Source organism: Pseudorca crassidens, chromosome X, assembly GCF_039906515.1.
Source record: "Pseudorca crassidens isolate mPseCra1 chromosome X, mPseCra1.hap1, whole genome shotgun sequence".
NCBI classification, from domain to species: Eukaryota; Metazoa; Chordata; class Mammalia; order Artiodactyla; family Delphinidae; genus Pseudorca; species Pseudorca crassidens.
The window spans coordinates 72,508,586-72,534,503 of record NC_090317.1 but is presented as its reverse complement, the minus strand read 5'-3'; the positions used below and the strand labels follow the sequence as shown (position 1 = coordinate 72,534,503).

Genomic DNA, 25,918 nt, shown 5'->3' with positions numbered 1-25,918 from the left:
CACAGTAGGGGTGGCCCATAATTTATTTAACCAGTCCCCTATTTATGCACATTTATGTGGTTTCTAGTTTCTTTTCCCAGCACATTTTAAATAATGGGTGCTTTACCATATTTTAACATTTGTTAAGGCAAAACTTACTCCTTTTACAAAGTACTCCAAGCAGTTTATTTTTCAAAGTGAGACAGTCATTTCACAGTCATTTCTGCTATCTTGCTTGTTTTGAAAATGAAAATTTTGTTCCAAAGCGATTGATCTACCAAGGCGACAATTTTAGCAGAAATCCCACTTTTGAAGCCATCCTGCCTATAGAGAGGGTGCATTCTGATTTGCTCTCTGAGGGTGGCCTAGGTTGCCCGACCAGGTGAGTTAAGTCTCTCTAATTCAGGGCAGAGAATTAAAGAAAATTAAAAGGCCCACTTGACTGCAGCTCTAAAGTCACGTCCACTCAACAGTTTCATCAGTAAGAATGCTGACATTTTAATCTCCATTTACTGGTCTCCTATGCCTTATTTCTCAGTTGGTTAGAAATTATGAAGGGGGAAAAGGAAGCATTATGTATTGACTCCTTTAAAACCTTAACATCCACTACTCAGGTAGTGTTAATCTCTTGTTCTTCTGGTTTTGTTTGTTTGTTTTTGTTTTTTCCAACAAAAATTAGAAGGATTTTAATATCCAAGTCTTCTTTTAGAAAGCAAGATTAATGCAATGCAAATAAGAACATTTAACTAATAAAATTAACAACAAACCAAAGTAATTTTGTTACATAAATTAACCATTTATTATAGGCTAGCAACATTTCAAAAGGTGGTGCTTCTACTGGTCCTTCAATTCCTTCAGACTTCTGATGGCAGACTTTACTGTGACAGCAGAAGTGGTGGTGTGGTCTAAACACCACCAGCTACCGTTTTCATGCAGGAATCACAGTGCCAAATGCCCATAGCTCATCTCTTCATCTTGGTTTTGCCACCGAAGGAGCAAGTGTACTTTGCGTGCTGGCTGATTTCAATTTTCTTCACCATTTTCCTGAGGGAAGCACCGTAACGGGTCCCGTATTTACCCACGATTCCGACCTTCTTGGTGCGTTTAGCCATGTCGCCAAAACCTAGGTCCGAGCCCAGAGAGCTTTTTCTTCTGTTTATATATCTAACATAGTACTTCTTCTATAAAAGAATAATCGTATTCAGGGACTTCCCTGGCAGTCCAGTGATTAAGACTCCATGCTTCCCATGCAGGAGGTTCAGGTGTTCAATCCCTGGTTGGGAAACTAAGCTCCCACATGCCACATGGCCAAAAAAAAGAATAATCGTGTTCATATTTTTCGTATCCCCCCTAGGCAGGCCTTCTCAAGTATAAAGATCATTTTATTCTTCTAACCCAGCACCTGGTATCTTGCTAAGTTGCTGGTCTTTAAAAAGGATATTTCCTTTTGAATTACCTTTGAAATAAAAGCTTCTCAAAAACGGTTTTCGAAGTTTCATTAGATTCCATCCACTAGTTGCTCATCTATATGCTTACTTATTAGCCTTTTAATAAGCTCTTAATATTAGGAATGCTAACTCTAATGAAAACCATGTTGCCCCGCATCTAGATTATGTCTCCTTAATTACAGGTTCTGCAAGTTTGCCTCATGGAGGGGAGCCCGTATGATTCAATGACCTTTGAACTAGATAAGAGAAAATGCACCCAAAGGTGGATGCTAGAGTTGGATGAACCAGCTCCTGATGAACGGGCAAAAGTATGCAGTTTCAGAGCTGAGAGCAGCGTGGGAAGAGAGAGCCCAAAAAGAAAGCAATAAGAAGGCACAGATATACTAAAGTGTAAAAATGGAGGTGATTATAAAGGTATCTGGAAACAGTTGCTTGGAATCTGTGTGCTCATATGAGACATAATATCATAGTTGGGTGAACCTGGAAGACCACAGCAATACAAGGTTCCTGCTTTGACATCTCTTACAGTGTGGTCCCATAGAAAGAGAAAATTAGTAGTCTAAAGTACATGATGTGGATGCTTTGATTTAAACATCTTCTCAGGATGGGAATTCATAGTTAGATGTCAAAGAAAGGTCCAGATGAAAGGTTCTACAAGGGTTTCATTGTAGGGTAGTGGATAGTGGTGTTATTGCAGTCCAGAAATGAATCCCCCGGTTTTCAGATTAAAAAAACAAGTTTAAACAAAATCTTTTAATTGAGGTACAATTGACATAACATTATATTCGTTTCAGGTGTACAATGTAATGATACAACATTTGTATGTATTGCAAAATGATCACCACAATAAATCCAAGTTAACATCCATCACCACACACAGTAACAAAATTTTTTTTTCCCGTGGTGAGAACTTTCAAGATCCACTCTCCTACTTTCAAATATGCAATACAGTATTATTAACTATAGTCACCATGCTGTACATTACATCCCATGACTTAGTCATTTTATAACTGGAAGTTTTACCTTTTGATCCCCTTCATGCATAAAAACAAGTCATTTTAAATTATTTTACTCAAAAGAGAACCAGTCAATAGGGTCAACCTCACTAGAGCTTGACTTATAACAGAATGCCACTTATAATTTAACAATTGATATCAATTTTTCTGCCACATTTATCTCCCCTTGTCTTCTGTTTTTGAAGGTAAATTGATTTAGTCATAGAATTAAGGGAAAAAGGAATGAATTTTTAATGTAACTTTTATTGCATTTTTCCATTATAGAATACGTGCTCATTGTAGAAAATTTAGAAAATACAAAAATACATAAAGAAGAAAAATTTTAAATTATTCATAACTCCCAAACCCTAAGAAAACCATTATTAATATTTTTGAGTATTTCCTTCCAGTCTTTTTCAGCATATGTTTATACGATTAGAATCACACTAAATATTATATCCTGCACTTTTATTCATATTGTAAAACTTTCTCCCGTTGTATGGACTGAACTGTGTTCCTCCAAAATTCACATGTTAAAGCCTTAACTCCCAGGACCTCAGAATGTTACTCTATTTGGAGATAGGGCCTTTCAAGTTAAAATGAGGCCATCAGGGTGGGCCCTAATCCAATCTGACTAGTATTCTTATAAGAGGAAATTTGGACACACCAGGGATGGGTGCACACTGAAAAATAAAGTCATGTGAGAACACAGCAAGAATGTGGTCATCTGCAAGCCAAGGAGAGAGGCTTCAGAAGAAACCAGACTTGCCAACACCTTGATTTTGGACTTCTAGCCTCTAGAACTATGATAAAATAAAAATCTATTGTTTAAGCTGCCCAGTCTGTGGTATTTTGTTATGGCAGCTCTAGTAAACTATTACCCTTAGCATTGAACATTCTTCAAAATCTACTGTAATATCCTTTTGAAGTATTCTAAAATAACTATTATGGTAAATTGATGTTGTTCTCAAATTTTCACTATTATAAAGAATGCTTCAATGAATAGGAAATTGGATATTCTTAGATATATTTTTCATCAAATAAGAATAGTTGGATTAACTCCTGTACTGTACTCTGGAGAAAATTATGTCTGCTCTCAAGGTCAAGCCTGGTGATATACTCACAAATTCTTACTTTTGGTTCCATTATTTCTATTCTTCTCATAGAATACCAACTTTCTGGCAACCTCAAACAGATTATATTGATAATACAATTAAATGAATTCATTTTCTTTACATCGGTTACATTCCAGACTTGAGGATTAGCCTTTGATACCCTCTGTTAGATCTGAGAATTACTCTGAGCTCTTCCTTAGGTTAGGGAAGATATTCAGGTTTCCCTGATAAAAATTTAGGGAATGTCCTTGCCTCGTAAGGACACTCAGAGGGTGTCAGTTCTTGATTCCACTCCCAACTCTTGGGGGTTCGCTATCACAAAGTAGGAAATAAGCACTGATGTAGATATCAGAAAGAGGAGGAGCTGGCAATAATTCCCTACCCTGTGAAATGTATTTAGCCTATTCTACCTGTGACTCAGGTACTCAGGCTCCATTAGTTTCTGCCATGAGAGTGTCTTTGTGATATTGTGATTTGGTCTTTGCCTCCTTTCTTGAACAGAGATCCTAAAATCCTTGGAATTCCCTAAAAGAGGAGCGCAATCAAGGTGTCTTTTGTTATGTTAATGAGTGACTTTTGGACCTAGCCTAAGAATGGGGGCTGGTTGCCAGGAGAAACAACTTTCAGTCCTACCCTCTGACCTTGGGGGAGGGGAAGGTTCTGGAGGGTGAATCAATCACCAATGGCCAATGATTTAATCAACCATGTCTATGTAATGAAGCTGCCATAAAAACCTCCCCAAAAAGGGAATTCCCTGGCAGTCCAGTGGTTAGGACTTGGCGCTTTCACTGCCGAGGGCCTGGGTTCAATCTCTGGTCGGGGAACTAAGATTCCGCAAGCTGTGTGGTGCGGCAAAAAAAAAAAAAAAAAAGCCCCAACAGACGGAGGTTTGAAGAGCTTCTGGGGTCTAGGTGCTCTCAGAGAGGGCACGGAATCTCTGTGCCCTTTCTTCATACCCTATGTATTTCTTCCATCGGGCTGTTCCTGAGTTGTACCTTTTTATAATAGACTGGTAATCTAGTAAGTAAAATATTTCTCTGAGTTCTGTGAACTACTCTAGCAAGTAATTAAAACCAAGGAGTGGGTTTTGGAACCTCCATTCTATAGCTGGCCGTTCAGAAGCACAGGTGACAACCTGGACTTGGAATTGATGTCTGAAGTTGGAGGCGGGGCAGTCTTGTAGGACTGAGCCTGTGGGATCTGATGTTATCTCCAGGTACATAGTGTCAGAACTGTGTTGAATTTAGGACACCCAGCTAGTGTCTGAGAGTTGCTTGGTGGTATGGGAAAAACAACACGTGTGCGTGTTGTAACTGGGTGCAGAATTATAGTCTTGAACTAAATGTACCTGTCAAGCACAGCTAGGTCAGGAAAGGGGCCACCATAAGCTGCAATGGACATAGGGAGGCCTATGATCATAACTCTATCCCTAAGTGACAGAATAGGGGCAGAATTCACCTTAGGGGGGCTTGAAATTTTCATGGAGACCTCAAATCGTATCTTCCTTCAACCTCTTCTGTTTAAGTCCTATGAAGCATTTCCTGTTATTCATCACCTCTTCTTTCATTTTATTCATACAACAAAAAGAATTATTGAGCTTCTATTACATGTCAGGCACCGCACTAAGACATGAAAAGTCAAGGTCCCTGTCTTTGAGGAGTTCATAGTCTAGTAGGGAAAGATGAGCGTGTAAGCAGATAATTACAACACGCTGTAATAATGCTATTACACAGTAAGTCCCCTACATACAAACGAGTTCTGTTCCGAGAGCGCATTCGAAAGTCCAACAAAGTTAGCCTAGGTACCCAACTAACACAACCGGCAACATAGTACAATACTGTAATAGGTTTATAATACTTTTCACACAAATAATACATAAAAAACAAACAAACACAAAAATAAAGAAAACATTTTTAATCTTACCTTGAAAAGTACAGTAGTACAGTACAACAGCTGGCATACAGGGGCTGGCATCGAGCGAACAGGCAAGAAGGGTTACTGACTGGAGGAGGGAGAGGAGGTGGGAGATGGTAGAGCTGAAGGATCGTCAGCAACAGGAGACAGAGGGCAAGCTGCAATTTCACTCACGCCTGACATTGATGGCATGCACGTTCACATCTTTGAAAGTTCACAACTTGAAGGTTCGTATGCAGGGGACTTACTGTATCTCAAAAGAAAGAACAATCCACAGTGTATTAGGGGAAAAGGACAGAGAAAAGCCATCCAGGAAGAACTCAAAGAAGAGGATATAAAACCTATCAAATAATCTACATGCTAGAACACTGATTCCAAACCAAGAAGGTGGGATTTAATGGTAATAAATACTTAAATGTCATATATTCAATTTTAAAACTTGACTTTGAAGGAATAAGATGGAGTAAACTGGCTTAAAATGATATGAAGAAAACCTGGAAGCTCTAAATGGGTCAACAATTTAAGTAAATCAGTTTTCTGTTGCTGTGTAACAAATGACCGCAAATTTAGCAACTTAAAACAATCCCATTTATTACTGCATAGTTTCTGTGGGTCAGAGTCCCAGCACAGATTGGCTACGTCTCTGCTTAGGATCCCAGTAGGCTGAAATCAAGGTATAGGCCAGGACTGGGGCCTCATCTGGAACTTGGGATGCTCTTCCAAACTCACATAGTTGGCAGAATTCAGTTTCTTATGGTTGTGGGACTGAGACTCTCAGCTCCTAGAGGCCACCAGCAGTTCCCTGCTACATGGCCCTCTCCATAGGCAGTTTATTTCCTAGCAGTTTGCTTCTTCAAAGCTAGCAGGAGAGTTTCTCTCATTCTAGTTTGCTGAGATAGAGTCTTATATAACCTAATGTAATCATGAGAGTGACATACCATCACCTTTGCCATATTCTATGGATTAAAAGCAAGTCACAGGTTCTACCTGCACTCAGGGGAGGGGATTATACAGGGTGTGACAAATTGGGGGTCATTTAAGGGTATGTCCACCCCAGTAAGGCAGGTACTAAATATTATAAGAGAAGCACAGTATCCATCTTGTTCATTCAAACCACATTTACAGACAACCTACAATGGGCAAGGAGCTATGTTAGGCACTGGAGATGCAGACATGAAGAAAAATCGTCCCTATTGTGTAGAACAAATAGGTAGCTATCTAGAAACAAATAAGTTGGATTCATAGATATATCCTGTACCAAAATACAATAAAATAAATTCCATATGGATAAAAAAACTTAAATATAAAATGAAACCATAACAGTACTAGGAAAAATCCTACACATCTTTTTTTTTTTTAATCTCAGAGCAGGGAGGGGAGGTGCAGCAGGAAAAAACTACTGCAAGTCCTTAAGGCCCTTGCCCAGCTAGCCTGTAGGGCAGAGGTTCCACACTGGCAAGCCTAGAAGACCAGAGGCTACCAGCCCTTTTCAGTGCCCAGCTCATAAAACAGGGGTGTCACTCCAAGAGGCCACTGTCCCTGACCTGATCTCCAGAGTAGAGGCTCAGAGACTTAGCTCAGGAGGAGAGGCAGTTCTCAAGAGCTATAAAAAATCCATTTTGTTGTGCAGTGGAGGCTAACACAACATTGTAAAGCAACCATACTCCAATAAAAATTAATTAAAGAAAAGGTGGTTGAAGCACACACACACACACACACACAAATCCACAGGTAACATCATACTTAATGGTGAAAAACTGAATGCTTTCCCCCTATAATCAGGAACAAGACAAAGATGTCTACTCTCACTACTTACATTCAACATTGGAAGTTTGAGCTAGAGCAATTAGGCAAGGAAAAGAAACAAGATGCATGCAGATTGGAAACAGTCACTATTTGCAGATGACATGATGTTGCATATAGAAAATCCCAAGAAATCCACTAAAAACCAACAGAACTAATAAGTGAGTTCAGCTGGGTTTCAGGGTACAAAATCAATATATAAAAGTCAATTGTATTTCTATACAGGAGCAATAAACAAACCAAAAATGAAATAAAAAAGTAACTCCATTTATTTATAACAGCATCAAAAAGAATAAAGAATAAAATACTTATAATACATTTATCAAAAGAAGTACAAAACTTACATTCTGAAAACTACAAAATATTGTTGACAGAAATCAAAGAAAATGTTAAAAAATGGAAAGCCAGGGGCTTCCCTGGTGGTGCAGTGGTTGAGGGTCCGCCTGCCGATGCAGGGGGCGCGGGTTCATGCCTCGGTCCGGGGAGATCCCACGTGCCGCGGAGCGGCTGGGCCCGTGGGCCGTGGGTGCTGGGCCTGCGCGTCCGGAGCCTGTGCTCCGCGACGGGAGAGGCCGCAGCGGTGAGAGGTTCGCGTACCGCAAAAAAAAAAAAAAAAAAAAACAACAAAAAAGAAAGCCATCCCATGCTAATGGACCAGAAGGCTTGACATTAAGATGGCAATACTCTCCAAATTTATCTATGGATATAAGGCAATACTCATCAAAATTCCAATGGGCTTCTTTGCAAAAACTGACAAGCTGATTCTAAAGCTCATATGGAAACTCAAGAGACCCAGAATAGTAAAAATCATCTTTAAAAAGAAGCACAAAGTTAGAAGACTCACACTTTCCAATTTCAAAACTTACTACAAAGCTACAGTAATCAAGAGAGTGTGATACTGGCATAAGGACAGATATATAACTCAATGGAATAGAATTGAGAGTCCGGAAATAAACCTTCACATTTACGGTTAACTGATTTTTGACAAGGGTGCCAAGATAATTCAATGGGAGACAGAATAATCTTTTCAACAAATTATGTTGGGACAACTAGATAGTCACTTGCAAAAGAATGACTTTGGATGCCTATCTCACACCATACACAAAAATTACCTCAAAATGGATCAAAGATCTAAATATAAAAGCCAAAACTATAAAATTCTCATAAGAAAACATAGGTGTAAATCTTCATGACCTTGGAGTCAGCAATGGATTTTAGATATGACACCAAAAGCACAAGCAACAGAATTAATAGATAAATTGGATTTCATCAAAGTTAAAAACTTTTGTTCTTCAAATGACACCTTGAAGAAAGTGAAATGACAACCCATAAAATAGGGGGAAATATTTGCAAATCATTTATCTGATAAAAGATTTGTGTCTAGAATATATAACGAAGTCTTACAATTCAATAATAAAAAGATAACCACTTCGCATCCACTAAGACGACTATTTTAAAATAAAAAAAAAAACAGAAAATAACAAGTGTTGTTGTGCCTTGCTGGTGGGAATGTAAAACGGTACAGTTGCTGTGGAAAACAGTATGGTGATTCCTAAAAAATTTAAACATAGAATTACTATATGATCCAGCAACTCCACTTTTGAGTATATACCCAAAAGAACTGAAAGCAGGGACTTGAGCAGGTATTTGTACACCTATGCTCATAGCAGTATTATTTACAATAGCCAAAAAGGTGGAACAACTCAAGTGTCCATTGGCAAATGAATGGATAAACAAAATGTGGTATATACATACAATGGACTATTATTCCACCTTAAAAAGGAAGGAAATATTGACATGTGCTACAACATAGATAAACCTTAAAGACATCATGCTAGAGGAAATAAGCCAGTCACAGAAGGACAAATATTATATGATTCCATTTATATGAGGTTCCTAGAGTAGTCAAATGAATAGAGACATAGAGTAGAATGGTAGTTTCTAGGGGATGGGGAGAGGTGAGAATGGAGAGTTATTATTTAATAGGTACAGAGTTTTAGCTGGGGAAGATGAGAAAGTTCTGGCAATGGGTGGTGGTGGTGGTTGTACAACACTGTGAACATACTTTATGTACGCTTTAAAATGGTTAAAATGGTAAATTTTATGTTATGTATATTTTACAATAATAAAAAATAAGATAAATAACTCAGTTTTAAAATGGGCAAAGGATCTGAATAGACATTTCTCCAATGAAGATATGCAAATGGCCAAAAAGAACATGACAAGATACTCAACATCACTAGCCATCAGGAAAATGCAAATCAAAACCACAATAAGGGGCTTCCCTGGTGGTGCAGTGGTTAGGAATCCACCTGCCAATGCAGGGGACACGGGTTCGAGCCCTGGTCCAGGAAGATCCCACATGCCGCGGAGCAAGTAAGCCTGGGTGCCACAACTACTGAGCCTGCACTCTGCAGCCAGCGAGCCACAACTACTGAAGCCCGCGTGCCTAGAGCCTGCGCTCTGCAACAAGAGAAGGCACTGCAATAAGAAGCCTGTGTACCTCAACAAAGAGCAGCCCCCGCTCGCTGCAATAAGAGAACCCACTGCAATAAGAAGCCTGCGCATTGCAACGAAGACCCAACGCAGCCAAAAATAAAAATAAATAAATAAAATAAATTTATTAAAAAAAAAAAACACACTGGCAGTCCAGTGGTTAAGACTCCACACTTCCACTGCAGGGGCCGTGGGTTCGATCCCTGAAAAAAAAAAGCCCACAGTAATATACCACTTCACACCCACTAGAATGATCAAAAAGACAGATAATAACAAGTATTGGTGAAGATGTAGATTAATTGGAAGCCTCATACATTGCTGGTGGGAATGTAAAATGGTGCAGTCTTCGTGGAAAACAGTCTTGGCAATTTCTCCAAAGGTTAAACATAGAATTACTATATGACCCAGCAAATGTACACCTAGATATATACCCAAGAGAAATGAAAACATATGTCCACAAAAAAACTTGTACACAAATATTGATAGCAGCATTATTTATAATAGCCAAAAAATAGAAACAAATGTCTATCAATTGATGAATGGAAAAATAAAATGTGGTATGTCCATACAGTCAAATATTATTTCTCATTATAAAGAAATGAAGTACTAAAAAAAATACTAAAAGAAAGAAAAAGAAATGAAGCACTGCCACATGTTATAACATGAACCTTGAAAACTGTATGCTAAGAGAAAGAAGACAGTCACAAAAGAGCATACACTGTATGATTCCATTTATATGAAATATCTAGAATAGGCACATTTATAGATATGGAAAATATATTAGTGGCTGCCAGGGGCTGGGAGGGTTGAGAGGAATGAGGAATGACTGCTAAACTCTGTGAATATACTAAAACCCATTTAAATAGGTGAATTGTATGGCACATGAATTATAGCTCAATAAAGCTTTTTTTTTAATATACAAGTGAATTTTTGTGTGTGTGTGTGTGTGGTACACGGGCCTCTCACTGCTGTGGTCTCTCCCGTTGCAGAGCACAGGCTCCGGACGCGCAGGCTCAGCGGCCATGGCTCACGGGCCCAGCCGCTCCGCGGCATGTGGGATCTTCCCGGATCAGGGCACGAACCCGTGTCCCCTGCATCGGCAGGCGGACTCTCAACCACTGCGCCACCAGGGAAGCCCCAAGTGAATTTTTTTTAATGAGGGAGATCTTTAGGTTTGTGGATGTATACAAACATATATATATATCTAATAGAATAGATGTAGATACATACATAGATCTCCAATACATATGGTTAAGTGAATAAAGATGTAAGACAGCATATAAGATTACATCATTTCTCTAAAAAAGAAGAAAAATTATATACATATATAATATATATATGCACAGTTGCTGTTATATACATAGTTTATCTCTACTGCTTTTCTCAACTGGGGTTCAGAGATTAAAGCCCTATAGAACATTATTTGTGTGAATATTTTCTTAATTTTCCCAAGAACTGTACATAACTAATGCCATTCTAGATGCACGGGTGATAAGTTTATTCATTACATACAACGGATGCCTTAGGGCAGGGGTCCCCAATCCCTGAGCCATGGACCGGTATCGGTCCTTGGCCTGTTAGGAACCAGGCTGCACAGCAGGAAATGAGCGGCAGGTGAGCGAGCGAAGCTTCATCTGTATTTACAGCCGCTCCCCATTGCTCACATTACCGCCTGAGTTCCAACTCCTGTCAACATAATGGTGAGTTGTATAATTATTTCATTATATATTACAATGCAATAATAATAGAAATAAAGTGCACAATAAATGTAATGCGCTTGAATCATCCTGAAACCATCCCCACCCCTGGTCTGTAGAAAAATTGTCTTGCATGAAACCGGTCCCTGGTGACAAAAAGGTTGGGGACCACTGCCTTAGGGCATTAGGGCTGGGCTGCAAAGGGTGTGTATGCAGAAACTGAAAACCCTGGTTCCCACTGGGATGGGAATGGGAGGGAAATTTTTCCTGGTATGACCTTTTATAACTTTTGAATCTTGAACCAAAAAAGAAATATTAATAGGGACTTCCCTGGTGGTCCATTGGTTGGGACTTTGTCTTCCAGTGTGGCAGGGGGTGGGGTGGGGGGGCGGGGTGCAGGTTCAATCTCTGGTCAGGGATCTGGGATCCCACATGCCTTGCGGCTAGAAAACCGAAAGGTAAAAAAAGTGGAGGCAATATTGTAACAAGATCAACAGAGACTTTAAAAATGGTCAACATCAAAAAAATCTTAAAAAAAGAAATATTAATAAAAATTTTAAGTTAAGTTTATGAAAAAAGGAAGAAAATAAAGTTAACTAAAGCTGGATATAGAATTAATGAAGTATACATTTTTCTCACAATACAGTAGATCCTAAAGCATGTTTACTAGCTGAGGGCAAAAATCTGTGATGAAGATAAAAAAGTTTAAGAGATAAGAAAGAGAAGGAATAATATTGGCCAAGTCAGGACCCTGTAGAGATGGGAGGATATAGGACGCCGAGCACAGGCAGAAGATTATTGGCTTTTCACAAAGGGAGGTAAACAGGAAAGGCTGAGCACAAATTTTGTAACTATATTTTGAAGTAGAAGAGCTGGTATTTGGCTTCAATTTTCTTTATTAAGGGGAGGCAAGAACATCTTCAAAATGGGAGGGAATGGAGACGGAGCAGGCAACCTGAGAAGAGAGGTGAGGGAAGGTTTGAAACAGCATCTATGGGGAATGGGAGCAAAATCTAGCTAGTAATAGTGAAAGGATTGCTAGGTCACTGTGGTTCCTTTGGGGGCTTTGTGCATTTCACTTGGGGCTCCACATCTAAGAAGGGCTCTGCCAGCTACATGTAAGTTCAACAAAGATGGGAAGTTTTCTGGAAACCTTGTCATATGAGAACTGGCTAAATAAGCTAGAACTACTGAACTTAAATAAAATGAATCTAAAATGGGCAGATGGGAAAGGAGCCACGAACAATAGTCAAATATGTGATGGTTTGCCACATAAAAAAAGGTCAGAATTAGGAAACCTTCTAGCTCTAAGATTCTGTGATTTGCTCCATACTACTGTTATCTTCCCAAACAGACTATAAGCATTCACTGGCTGGTGAATGAATCTGCATAAGGACTGAAAGCAGACCACCACTGGAGTGATGGGGGTTAGAATGTAGTAGATTAAAGGGTGAATGAAAGGGGAGGAAAGGAAGACAATAAATACAGACTGCTCTTTTTAAAAGCAGAGCTATGAAGGAAGAGAGAAAAATAAATTGAACTAAAGAGAAATGCAGAATTCAGGAAGGGCACAGTGATAATATCTAATAGCATTTCATCGATTCAAAAATGCACATTTCTGGACTTCCCTGGTGGCGCAGTGGTTGAGAGTCCGCCTGCCGATGCAGGGGACGCGGGTTCGTGCCCCGGTCCGGGAGGATCCCACATGCCGTGGAGCGGCTGGGCCCGTGAGCCATGGCCGCTGAGCCTGCGCATCCAGAGCCTGTGCTCTGCAACGGGAGAGGCCACAACGGTGAGAGGCCCGCGTACCGCAAAAAAAATAAAATAAAAAAATTTTTTAAATGCACATTTCTTCATGTTTTTAACATTTCTGAAATTGGCATGCAGTTTATAATTAATGGAATGTCACAATTGCTGTTGGCCAGGCAGCAGTTGTGATATAATTGTCATTGCCTGACACCTTCTGGTAAGATCGAGAAAGTACCAGCATCAAAACTTGCAGAATGGTTGTCAGCGACGTGGAAGAAAACCCTGGACAAAAGTAGAATACTTCTTTCCCCCCACCAGAAATACTGTATTGCCAATATCCTTAATGACAAAAAATAATATTGTGAGGAAAATCCAGAACATATTGACTGAGCCAAAAAGTAATTCAGAAGACTCAGATTCCAAATGTGAAGATGTTTTAGAAATACCTTAACCAATTTTCATTTCAGGGTTCTTTGTAACATATGTACAAGAGTTATAGATGATAAAAATCCATTTCTAAACAAGTCTTAAAGAACGCTCCCAATAATTATAAAGTATAAATTATAAAAGCTAAAATAGTATTGTGTTATAATTTATTTGGCTGTATTTTTTCTTTCTTTTTTGTTTATTTAATTTTTTATTGAAGTATAGTTGATTTACAATGTTGTGTTAGTTTCTGGTGTACAGCAAAGTGAAATTTTTTTCTTTCTTAGTGGTGCATAAAACAAGGGTATGTCTTATAGTCAATGCTGTTTCAGATTAGATGAAATACAAGTTCTACATCTTGAATTAGAGTACCATACTAGTAGGTGTAAAAAAAAAAAGCTCAATTATAGGGCATTAAAAAATGTATTCAGGCTTCCCTGGTGGCTCAGTGGTTGAGAGTCCGCCTGCCGATGCAGGAGACACGGGTTTGTGCCCCGGTCCGGGAAGATCCCACATGCCGTGGAGTGGCTGGGCCCGTGAGCCATGGCCACTGGGCCTGCGCGTCTGGAGCCTGTGCTCCGCAACGGGAGAGGCCACAACAGTGAGAGGCCCGCGTACCGCAAAAAAAAAAAAAAAAAAAAAAAAGTATTCATTCATTTATTCAAGAAATATTTACTTAGAGTTTACTACATGCCAGGCACTGGACGCTGGATATACAGTGGTGAATAAGACAGACATTGTCTTCACTCTCACTGAGCTTAAGTGCTAGATAAGACAGCAGTTCCCAAACTGGTCCCTCAAAATTAGTTCCTTAAGATACTCCAAGAAAAAAAATAGTTCTGTGATCAGATTAGTTTGGGAAATGCTGCACACTAAATTCACTTTTTCACAATGTACATTATCACACTAAAGGCTTTTTAAGCTTTTGTTTCACTCTGCACATCCCAAACTTATTAATTATGTAAACCCAGAGTCAGAATTGTGATGCATAATATAAAATGAACTCGTACAAATCAACTCAAAAAAGACAAACAATATGGGCGAAGGACATCAACAGGCAATTCACAGAAGAAATTGGTTAATGACTAATACATCCGAAAAAATACTCAACCTCACTCATATTTAAGAAATACAAATTAAAATAATGAGAGCGCATACTTCTGCCCATTTGAGTGGCAAAAATGGAAAATGATAAATGACAAATAGTGTTGTGAAGATGTGGGGGGGAGGATACTCTCATTCACTGATAGTTGGAGTGTGATGTGGGTCTATGTTTTAAGAGTACAATTTGGCAATATCTACCAAATTTACTTTATGAATTTATCCTACAGAAATACTTGCATGGGTGCCCAAAGATGTATGTACAAAGGATGTCTACTGCAGCATTGTCTGAATAGTGAAAAAACTGGAAAGAACCCAAATGCCCATCAATTGGACCTTTAATAAACTATATTACATCTACACAAAGGTCTACCATGAAGCCATTATAAAGATAAGAGAGTTCTAATTGAAGATATCTGAGTAAAGATGTGTGCTTATCTCTTCCCTTTTGACATCCATTAAAATGATAATAAAGGAATAAGGCCTTAACAGTGAAAAAAATGGGCTTAACGAATTTCTGGAAGATTGGAAATGTGTCAACTGATGAAACAGAATGGAACAAGGCAATGTACCTGGCAGAATCCCAGAAAGGCTCCTATTTCAGAGCTGGCAAGTATTCAAGGTCAAACTAAGAAGGGAGTCTGAAAACTATGGGGTGAATTGAAAGCCTGTCTATGAAACAAATGTCCTCACTGGTTCCCCATGATCTCCCCACCCATCATCCTCACATTCAGCATAGTTCATCCAATCTTTACCTCCCAGCAAAAAAAGAAAAGAAAAGGAAGAAAAAGAAAGAATGAATGAACGAAAGAAAGCAAGCAAAGAGAGAAAGGAAGAAAGAAAAGAGAGAAACAAAAAGAAAAAATAAAAGAAGACGAGGACTCAGTAGAAATAAAATAAACACCTGGAGAAAACTAAAGGGTAGTATAGGTTTTGGTGCTCCAGTGCAAATGAAAACGCTTCTTAATCTGGCATTTGGGGTCCCCCCACCTAAAGGCAACTTCCAAACACAAGTTTAAATAGAAGGCTGCTAGTCACAAGCCCTGACCAGTTACAAAGACGTCTAGTCCAATCCCTTATTTAGAGGAGAGAACTAGTAAGAAAATGGATCTACATACATAAAGCAGAAAAACCTATATCAACTGCCTATTCTTTCATTTATAAATATGAAGAGACAATTAAAGACCATCAGACATATGAAGAAAAACAGCATTATGAAAAGAAAGGCCAAGAGAAGCAAGCAGAATTAACCCCAGAGGAAACAGATAATTCAGAGAAGAGAAGATTTTAAGGGCCTACTAAGACCAAAGGGGAAAAAAGACCCATACTTAGACACTATATCATTTTATACCATCAGAAATAGAGAAAATTATAAATGCTTCCAGAAAGAAAAAGCAGGTTACCTGTAAAGAAACAAAAATCAGGTTTCTCATTAGCAACACTGGATGTTAGAATAACTCTCTAAAATTCTGAGGGAAAATTATTCTGAACCTAGAATTTAAAACCTAGCCAAATCACCAATCAAGTATGAGTACAAAAAGATATTTTCAGAAATGTAAAGATTCAAAAGAATAACTCCTGCACAGCCTTTCTTAGTTTGTTACTCTAAGATGTACTTCAACAAAACCAGGGTAAATCCCAGAAAGAAAAAGACATGGGAAACAAGAAATAGGAGACTTAACTCATGAATCCAGTGACAAAAACCCTCTAGGATGACAACTGGGAAGTAGGCCTGGAAAGCAATCAGTCCAATTTAGAATAAGAAACCAGAGTGCTACAGAAAGAATGTCTTCAAGAAGAATGAAATTGATTCCAAGTGATGGATAAATTAAGAAGCTAGAAAATATTAATGATTAGAAAAAGTGATCTCTTTCCTCAAGAAGAAAATATAAAAAGCAATTAGAAAATCCAGGAAAAACAAACAAAACTATACAGGAGAATAATAACAGAAATATGAAGCATTCCTGGTTATATGGTGGACTAGGTATCTGAACAAAACCTCCGACAGAAAACCACTTAAGACACTGGATAAAACATAAAGCACCTTATTAAAAGCATCAAAGAACTGGTAAGATAAAAAGAATTAATAAGATAAAAGGGAACCATATAGACATGTGATGCACTGAAGCTGTTTTGCCCTGGGAGCATTTGCAAAACCTGGTGACCTTCAGCTAAAACATTTGTGGACTCCTAGGTCCCTCCAAGGTGGGGAGTCTAAAAAAAGCCTTCTTCCTGTACCCCTGGATTCTAGCTTTCTGAAAGAATGCTCTTTTACCCTACTCCTCGAAAAACTCCCACAAATAATTTCCTGAGGAAAATGAGCAGCTCACTCTCAGAAATGAGTAAAACACACCTCTCTCACCAGAAAGCCTATTTTTTTAATATTGAAAATACCAATTTTGACAAGAATGTGGAGTGATAATTACTGATAATTACTAATGGCAGTGTAAATTGGTATAATCACTTTGGAAAACTATTTGGTAGTATCTAATAAAGCTAAACATGCATTTACTTTACAACTCAGCAATTCTACTTCTTAGGTAAACATTCAACAGAAATTAATGTATATATCCATCAGAAGACATGTATAAGAACACTCATAGCAGCTTTATTAATAAAAGTCAAACATTACCAATCCACCAACAGGAGAATAAATGAATAAACAGTGGCATATCCATACAAAGGAATATACTTAGCATTAAAAAGGAACAAACTATTGATACAGGCAACAACATGAACGAATCTCAAAAACATTACACTGAGCAAAAGAATCCAGACACAAAAAAGTATACATACTGTTGATTCCATTTATATGCCATTCTGGAAAAGGCAAATCTATAGTAACAGGAAGCAAATAAATGGTTGTCTGGTGCCATGAGTGAGAAGGATTGACTGGGAAGGAGCACAAGGGAACTTTCTGGGATGATAAAAATGTTTTCTCTTGACAGTGGTGGTAGTTACACAGGTGTATTTATTTGCCAAAACTCATCAAACTATATGTGTAGAATAGGTACACTGTATTATATTTTATTTTATGTAAATAATATTTCAGAAAGTTGATTAAAAACTTGTAAAAATGAGAGATATAATAATTGCAATTAAAACTTAATGGAGGGACTTCTCTGGTGGCACAGTGGTTAAGAATCCACCTGCCTATGCAGGGGACACGGGTTTGAGACCAGGTCCAGGAAGATCCCACATGCTGCAGAGCAACTAAGCCCGTGCGCCACAACTACCAAGCCTGCGCTCTAGAGTCCGCGAGCCACAACTACTGAGCCCACGTGTCACAACTACTGCAGCCCACATGCCTAGAGCCTGTGCTCTGCAACAAAGAGCAGCCACCACAATGAGAAGCCCACACACTGCAACAAAGAGTAGCCCCTGCTTGCTCCGCAACTAGAGAAAGCCTGAGCACAGCAACGATGACCCAAAGCAGCCAAAAACAAATAAATTTTTTTTAAAAAAGAAAAAAAACAAGGGACAGGGTGATTCTTGGAAGGTGGAAAAGAAAAAATAGGGACTTCCCTGGTGGCACAGTGGTTGAGAGTCCGCCTGCTGATGCAGGGGACACGGGTTCCTGCCCTGGTCCGGGAAGATCCCACATGCCACGGAGCGGCTAGGCCTGTGAGCCATGGCCGCTGAGCCTGCGTGTCCGGAGCCTGTGCTCCGCAACAGGAGGCCACAACAGTGAGAGGCCCGCGTACCACAAAAAAAAAAAAAAAAAAAAAATAGGATAGCCAAACCCAAAACCTATGGACAATATCTGCAACAAAACTAGGTAACAAGATACCCCCATGAACCTCAAAATATGAGGAAAGGGGACAAATTACCAGCACCTATAAGACATATGTGGGTTTCAGCAAAAGGAAGCAGAGGGAAGCAATGGGGCATCTAAAAGACCAGAGAATCCCTAAATAGCCAAAGTTACTAAGTGGAAAGCTCAGAGGGACAATTTAAGGACAGCAGCTAAAACTGGGAGAGATTTTGCACATGATTATAGCAGGGCAGTGGTAAGACCCAAAGAGGCTGGAACAATCTGGGCCTGGAGTAGTGTGAGCCCCATGAACTCTCAAAACTAACCAGCTAAAGCTCTATCCTAGGATAAAGCCCACACTGAGGAGAAACTTCTGGGAGTAGAATCCAAACTAGGCAGTGCAGCAACAGAAGGTCCAGATGAAAATAGGAGAGGGGAGCAGCACCATGATATCATTTGTTTTCATATTACACAAAAGCAACAGAAGAGGGAGCTCAAAAGCCATGAAATTTAAAAATCTACTCTAAATCCAACCTTCTTGTAAAATTTAAAAAAAAAACTTTTCATGTAAAAATGAGCAGAAAAGGATCAAGGTTATATTTATTATAATGGAAAAAATAAGGCTTATAACATCCCTTGACAACAAAAACATGGCAGATAAATAACAAAATATGAAAACTATAACCTACTATTTTAAAACAAGTAAAAAGACATTAAGAAAATGATACGAGATGTGAAAGAACAACATAATGCAGAATTAGAAAAACTCAAAAGTTAGATGATAGAAATAAGGAAAGAATTGGAAATAAAAGAAAAAATCAGAAATGAATTCGAAACTAGAAGGAGCACAAGAGTGAATAAACGCAACACACAATGCCTTAAGGAAAAAGAAAATGAAAAGAAGGAAAAAATTTAAAACTAAAAAGAAAAGAGAGATAGAAAATTTGAGGAAAAGTGACAAATTCAGAAGATAAAGAAAATCCAACATACATAAAGAAAACCAAAGCAAGGGAAAAAGAATGAATAATAAAGACCATAGGAAAGTTTTCTTGAAATAACTTTTGACACACTTGAAACAACATTTAAGAAGGGAATTTATGGGGCTTCCCTGGTGGCGCAGTGGTTGAGAGTCCACCTGCCGATGCAGGGTACACGGGTTCGTGCCCCGGTCTGGGAAGATGCCACATGCCGTGGAGCGGCTAGGCCTGTGAGCCTAGTGAGAGGCCCGCGTACCGCAAAAAAAAAGGGGGGGAATTTGTGTAACTGAGAAGATTAACCCAAAATGATCATATTGTAGTAAAATTACTGGACTTTAAGGAAAAAAATCTTATGTACCCAAGTAAAGAGAACAAGGGAAAGAAAATCAGCCAGTCATCAGATGTATTGACAGAAATGGTTTATGCCAGAAGAAAATTAATTTACATATTCAAGATATACAAGGAAAGAAAATGTGAGGTAAAGAGTTCATATCCAGCTAAACTGACTGGTGTGAGCTGAACTGTGTCCCCCCCCCCCGCCAGTGTTCTTATGTTGAAGCCCAGTATCTCAGAATGTTAACTATAATTGGAGGCAGGGCTTTTCAAGGTGATTAAGTTAAAATGGGGCCATCAGAGTGGGCCGTAATTCAATCCCACTGTCCTCATAAGAGGAAATTTGGACACAAAGAGAGATACCAGGAATGTATATGCACATAGCAAAGATTATGCAAGGACACATTGAGAAGTTGGCCATCTGCAAGCCAAGGAGAAAGGCCTGAGAAGGAATCAAACCTGCCAACACCTAGGTTTTGGACTTCTAGCCTTCAGAACAGTGAGAAAATAAATTTCTGTTGTTTAATTCACCCAGTCTGTGATATTTTGTTACGGCAGCCCTAGCTAACTAATACACTGACTTTCTAGATTAGAGCCTACAAATATTATCAACATGTAATCACTCAGGAAAGATTGGTCTTGTGAACCCTATCTGAGGAATCTACTAGAGAATAAACTTCAGAAAACCAAAATAACTAGAAAGACACTGACATAAGGACTGGTAGTGAGCATTAAATAAATATAATAAACACACACACACACTAAGATTCAATGAACGTTCTACGTAAGAGCATAGAATATAATTGCTACAGAAGGGGGGTAAATGGAGAGATGACATGCAAAAGAAATGTTTAATTGTTTTTGTAATCATACTGGTGGTGGTAGTATTAATATTGTTATTCTGAGACAGTTGTGTATGTCAGTGGGACAAAGCAAATGAGTAATTATGTGATATTCTATTATTCCCTGTATCTTTGGGAACCGAGATTCTCAAGTTTGAAAGAAAGGAGATTCAAATAAAACACAGGAGTTAACTAAAATCCCGTAGGCCTGACTTTGAATTAAAATATCTGTGTGAACTCATGAGGCATTTTTTCTTAAAAGGCTTAGAAATAGTGACCAGCCCTGCACCTATGAGCACCACTAGTATCTAGACTGTGGCCTTGAAATACCATTTCCCACTGAAAAGAAACCAGGGCTTTTTGGAGAAGTGGCTGATTCCAGGTTTGGGGCAGGAAATGTGCAAGGTGAGTCCGAGATATCAAACATATTCAAATCCATGAGTTCATAATGATTTAATTTTTGTTTAAAAAATAAATAAAATCATACATATCAGCACTATGCAAAGGGCCCCTATAAATGTACAGCAAATAGTTAACAGAGCTTATCTCTTGGGACTAGGATTATAGAGAATTTTTCTTTCAAAGTCACAACTTTCTAGGTTGTCTGTTTAAAATTTAATGAGCACACATTACTTCTGTGATTAGTGAAAGCAGTGATTAAAGAAAAATAATTTAAAGACTGTGATAATCACATAGTTCTCAGGAATCAGTTTATAAAATGAAGCATTCTCATTGACGTAACCAAAATTGAGCAATGACTAACACTTAGCTTTGGTAAATGGTATGAATAAAGTTTCCTAATCTCACTTTTAGAATGTTGTTGTATTATTGTTCAAAATTCATAGTTTTGAATAGCTAGCAGACTATTGTTATCAATAAAAATTCATATACCCTCACAAATGGATTTCTGATCAGGTGGTTCAGTAGTTAAAAAAAAAAAGTAGAACCCTGCTTTAAGTTTTAGCCATTTCTTCCCTTCTGCTTTGGTGGGATGTGAGGATCAAAGGGAAAAGCTTCACAGAAACATTCTTATCTTTCACCATTTAACCTATGTGCCATGGATCTCAAAAGTGGTCTCTAGACCAGCATGCGTAAATTCTCAGGCCCCATCCAGGCCTACAGATTCAAAATCTCTGGGAAGTGAGGCCCAGCAAGCTGTGTTTTTTTTTTAATTTATTAAATTTATTTATTTATTTTTGGCTGTGTTGGGTCTTCGTTGCTGCACATAGGCTTTCTCTAGTTGCGGTGAGCGGGGGCTACTCTTTGTTGCGGTGAGTGGGGACTACTCTTTGTTGCGTGCGCAGGCTTCTCATTGCAGTGGCTTCTCTTGTTGCTGAGCACGGGCTCTAGGCTCACGGGCTTCAGTAGCTGTGGCACGCAGATTCAGCAGTTGTGGCTCGCGGGCTCTAGAGCACAGGCTTGGTAGTTGTGGCGCACGGGCTTAGTTGCTCTGCAGCATGTGGGATTTTCCCAGACCAGGGCTCGAACCCGTGTCCTCTGCATTGGCAGGCAGATTCTTAACCACTACTCCACCAAGGAAGCCGAAGCTGTGTTTTAATAAGCCTTCTAGACAAGGTTACCAGATAAAATACAAAATGGCCCAGTTAATTTTGAATTTCAGATAAACAACAAATATTTTTTTCCTATAAATATTTGCAATATTTGGTACATAATTATATTCAAATTAAAATTTAATGGGCGTCTTGTTTTTGTTTGGTTGGTTTTTATTATTTTTTCAACATCTGGCAACTTGACCTCCAAGTAATTCTGACCCATGCTAAAGTTTGAAAACCACAGGGGTAAAGGTAAGAACACGGGGCCTTGGATTCGGATAGATCTGACTCCACCATTTTGTTAATAATGGATGGAATCTCACAAATATGACTGGTATCTCCATGTGACAAAGGAGACCATGGGGGAGAGAGCCAACCAGCCTCAGGGACTGGAGTAAAGTTTGTTAGCAGAAAGGGCCTGGATTTTACCAGAAAGTTCAAAAACACCCTGAGTGACTGCTACTCTAGTGCCCATGGGGTGCGGTTCTCATACAAAGCATAACTTTAGCCTAAATGGGAGAAAGGGCTGGGGCGGGGTTGGGGGACCCAAGGAAGGGAAAAACAGAAATATACAAGAGAGGAAGGAGAATAAAGGGCACAGAAAAGGTCTATGACTTAGAACTGGCCAACGTCAACTTGTATTCATTTCAGCTTCTCTACCACTGACTTTGTAGGGAGAAAAGACTGGGGAAGAGTCCCTCTCTTTGAGTATAAAGAGGCTCCTGGGCAGCACCAGCCCTGTTCTGTGAGCCTCTAAAGCAATGATTCTCATCCAGGGGTGATTTTAACTGTCCACAATGTCTGGAGACATTTTTGACTGGCACCATGTGGTGGGGTGGGAGGGTGTGCTACTGACACCTAGTGGGTAGAGGCCAGAGATCCTAGTGAACATCTTATATGCATAGGACAGCCCCCCACAACAAAAAATTACCCAGCTGCAAGTATCAAATTTCAAGGCTGAGAAACCCTGCTCTAAAACAGGTCAGTGCCCAGAAAGAGCTACCCTCTTTGCCACAGCCTCACCCCCTTACCCCAAACCACAGACCTGCGTTTGCACTGCACCACATTTTATACATGCACATTCCCATAATGAGCAGGCTACTACATTCTCTAAGCCTTTGTATCCAAATCTATACAATGTGGGTAAAATTATTTACCTCATAGGGTTATTGCGGGGATTAAATGAGGTAATTTAGCTCTTTAGGTTCAAACACTTATTGAGCATCGACACTATGTGCCGGGTGTTGAGGGTACAGACACAGTCCTTGCTGTTAAGGATTTAAGTCTAGTGAGTTCTAAGGCCCAGAGTAGATTTTCAAACATAGGCTAATTTCCTTCACACTCAGCCCCTACCCATGTCCTTCTCTTTCATTATTAGACAGGAGCCGAATCCTCTCTCTTCCTTGCCAGAGAACTAGAAGGAAGAGCAGAATTAATACCTATTATGAAGAGGAGTTACATCACAAGTTTGTGCTATTTTGCTGATGCTTCTCACCATGAATTCTAAACACAGCACTGAAGCGAAAGTATTGTTCTTAATATCTAAAGAGGCTAGCATCTGCTCTGTTCTCAAAATTGACTATTACCCTTGAACGTGGTCAGGAAATAAAAAGCAAGCTCACCCTCTTTCTGACCCTGACCTGCGTGGCTCCTACATCCTGCTCTGGGAGGGCTTCAATGAGCCAGGTAAGGTTATTGGAATATTAGAAAATTTAGGTGCTCTCCCAGCATTCCCATTTGTTCATGAAATGGAATGAGAGAAAGGGATGAAAGGGAGGACCCAAGCATCATATCCAGGTTTGGGGGTTGAGAAACTAAGTGATAGTGGTGCCATTTACTGAGATTGGAAAGTTTTGGGAAGCAACTTTGGAAGGGAAATCAGGAATTCCACTTCAGACATTTTAGAAAATCTCTCTTCCTCTTGCCTCTAACCTCTCCTTCTCTCAGCCTGTACAAATGATCAAGTCTCTTCTCTTAAAACAAATGAAGCCCTCCCCAAACCTTATAATCCCTTTAACTGCTACCTTCTCTCCCTCCCTTTAGGTCTGAACTTCTTTAAAGGATCATCTATTTCTCACTATATCTACTTCCTTACCTCTGAGTCTCTTCTCAACCCCTGCAATCTGGTTTCTGACCTCACCATATTATTGGAACTACATTCACTAAAGTGACAAATAATGCCCTAATTGCAAATCTAACAGATACTTTTCAGTCCTAATCTCACTGGGCCTCTCTGTAGCCTTGGACATGGCTGATCACATCCTTTTCTTTGATGATCTCTCCTCCCTTGGTTTCCCTGGCATCACTCTCTCCTGCTTCTCTCCCTCCTCTGTAACTTTTCCTTCTCGCATTCTTCCTGACTCTATCTGCTGCTTAAATGTATTTGCAGGGGTTCTGTTCAGCTCTTTCCTCACTTTACACTGTTTTCAAGGATGATCCTATCATTTAGATCCCATTTAGATGATTTTGGCTCTCATCTATAAACTGTCAACTCTCAATTTGCTATCTCCCAACTCTAATTCTCTTTGGAACTACAAACTCATATTCTGAGTTGCCTACTAGACAGGTCATCTAGATGCTCCTAGATGACAAACTGAACACATTCAGAATTCAATTCTAAACAAGGCAATTTACAGAAGAAATTCAAGTTGCCAAAAACATATGAGAAGATGCCCAATCTCACCTAGTAATCAGGAAAATGCAAATTAAAGCAATAAATGCAATGTTTCTCACCAAGGCTGGCAAAAATTCACAAGAATGATAACATCCAATGTTGTCAAAGATTAGGGATAATAGGGACTCTCATACACCTCTGGTAGAAGTAAGACTTACTGTAACCTTTCAGGAAAGTAATCTGGCAATATCTATTAAAATATGAAATACATGTATATATATATCCCTTATATACCAAAGAAATCGCCACACAGGTCCATAGGGTGCATGTATGAGTATGCTCATCACATTGTTGTTTGTGTTAACAGGAAGGTGGAGGTAATCTGCTTGTCCATCACTGGAGAAGCTGATAGGGAAAATATGGTAGACATATACCTTGGAGTACTATACGGCAGTTAGAGGGAATGCCTTAGATGCTTTTTTTTCTTTCTTTGTTTTTTATTTTATTGGAGTATAGCTGATTTACAATGTTGTGTCAGTTTCAAGTGTATGGCAAAGTGATTCAGTTATACATATACATATATTCATTCTTTTTTAGATTCTTTTCTCATATAGGTTATCACAGAATATTGAGTACAGTTCCCTGTGCTATACAGTAGGTCCTTGCTGGTTATATATCTTCTATACAGTAGTGTGTTTGTGTTCATCCCAAGCATCTGATTGGAGTGGCTTCTACAACAGTGTGCAGAGTGAAAAAAAAACATTGGAATGTCTAACACAATATGATTTATGTAAATTAAAATAATATACACATAAACTAACAAATTGCATTTTATAAGAATATATTCAAACAAAAGGATATACATTAAGGAATGGTTGCCTGAGGGGTGAAGAGGGGTGGGAGTGGAGAATGGGGCTAAAAGAAAACATACAAACAAGGGAGGAATCTTGCATGGGCCAACGATGACAATATGTTATAAACTGAGGAATATGATTCCCTCAGCCCACAGCACTGAGGACATCCCCCCAATTAATAACACACTCTCTTTGATCTTACAGTCTATTCCCAATTTTTGCCACTAACAATAATGCTGCAATAAATATTCTTTATATGTATATTTTT

At 39.0% G+C, this 25,918-nt stretch overlaps 1 pseudogene; it reads right to left on the bottom strand.

Annotated features, from left to right (window-relative positions):
- Nucleotides 1–798: 798 nt before the first annotated feature.
- LOC137216785 (large ribosomal subunit protein eL43-like) lies at nucleotides 799–1,116 on the bottom strand (annotated as a pseudogene).
- Between the last annotated feature and the right edge of the window lie 24,802 nt (nucleotides 1,117–25,918).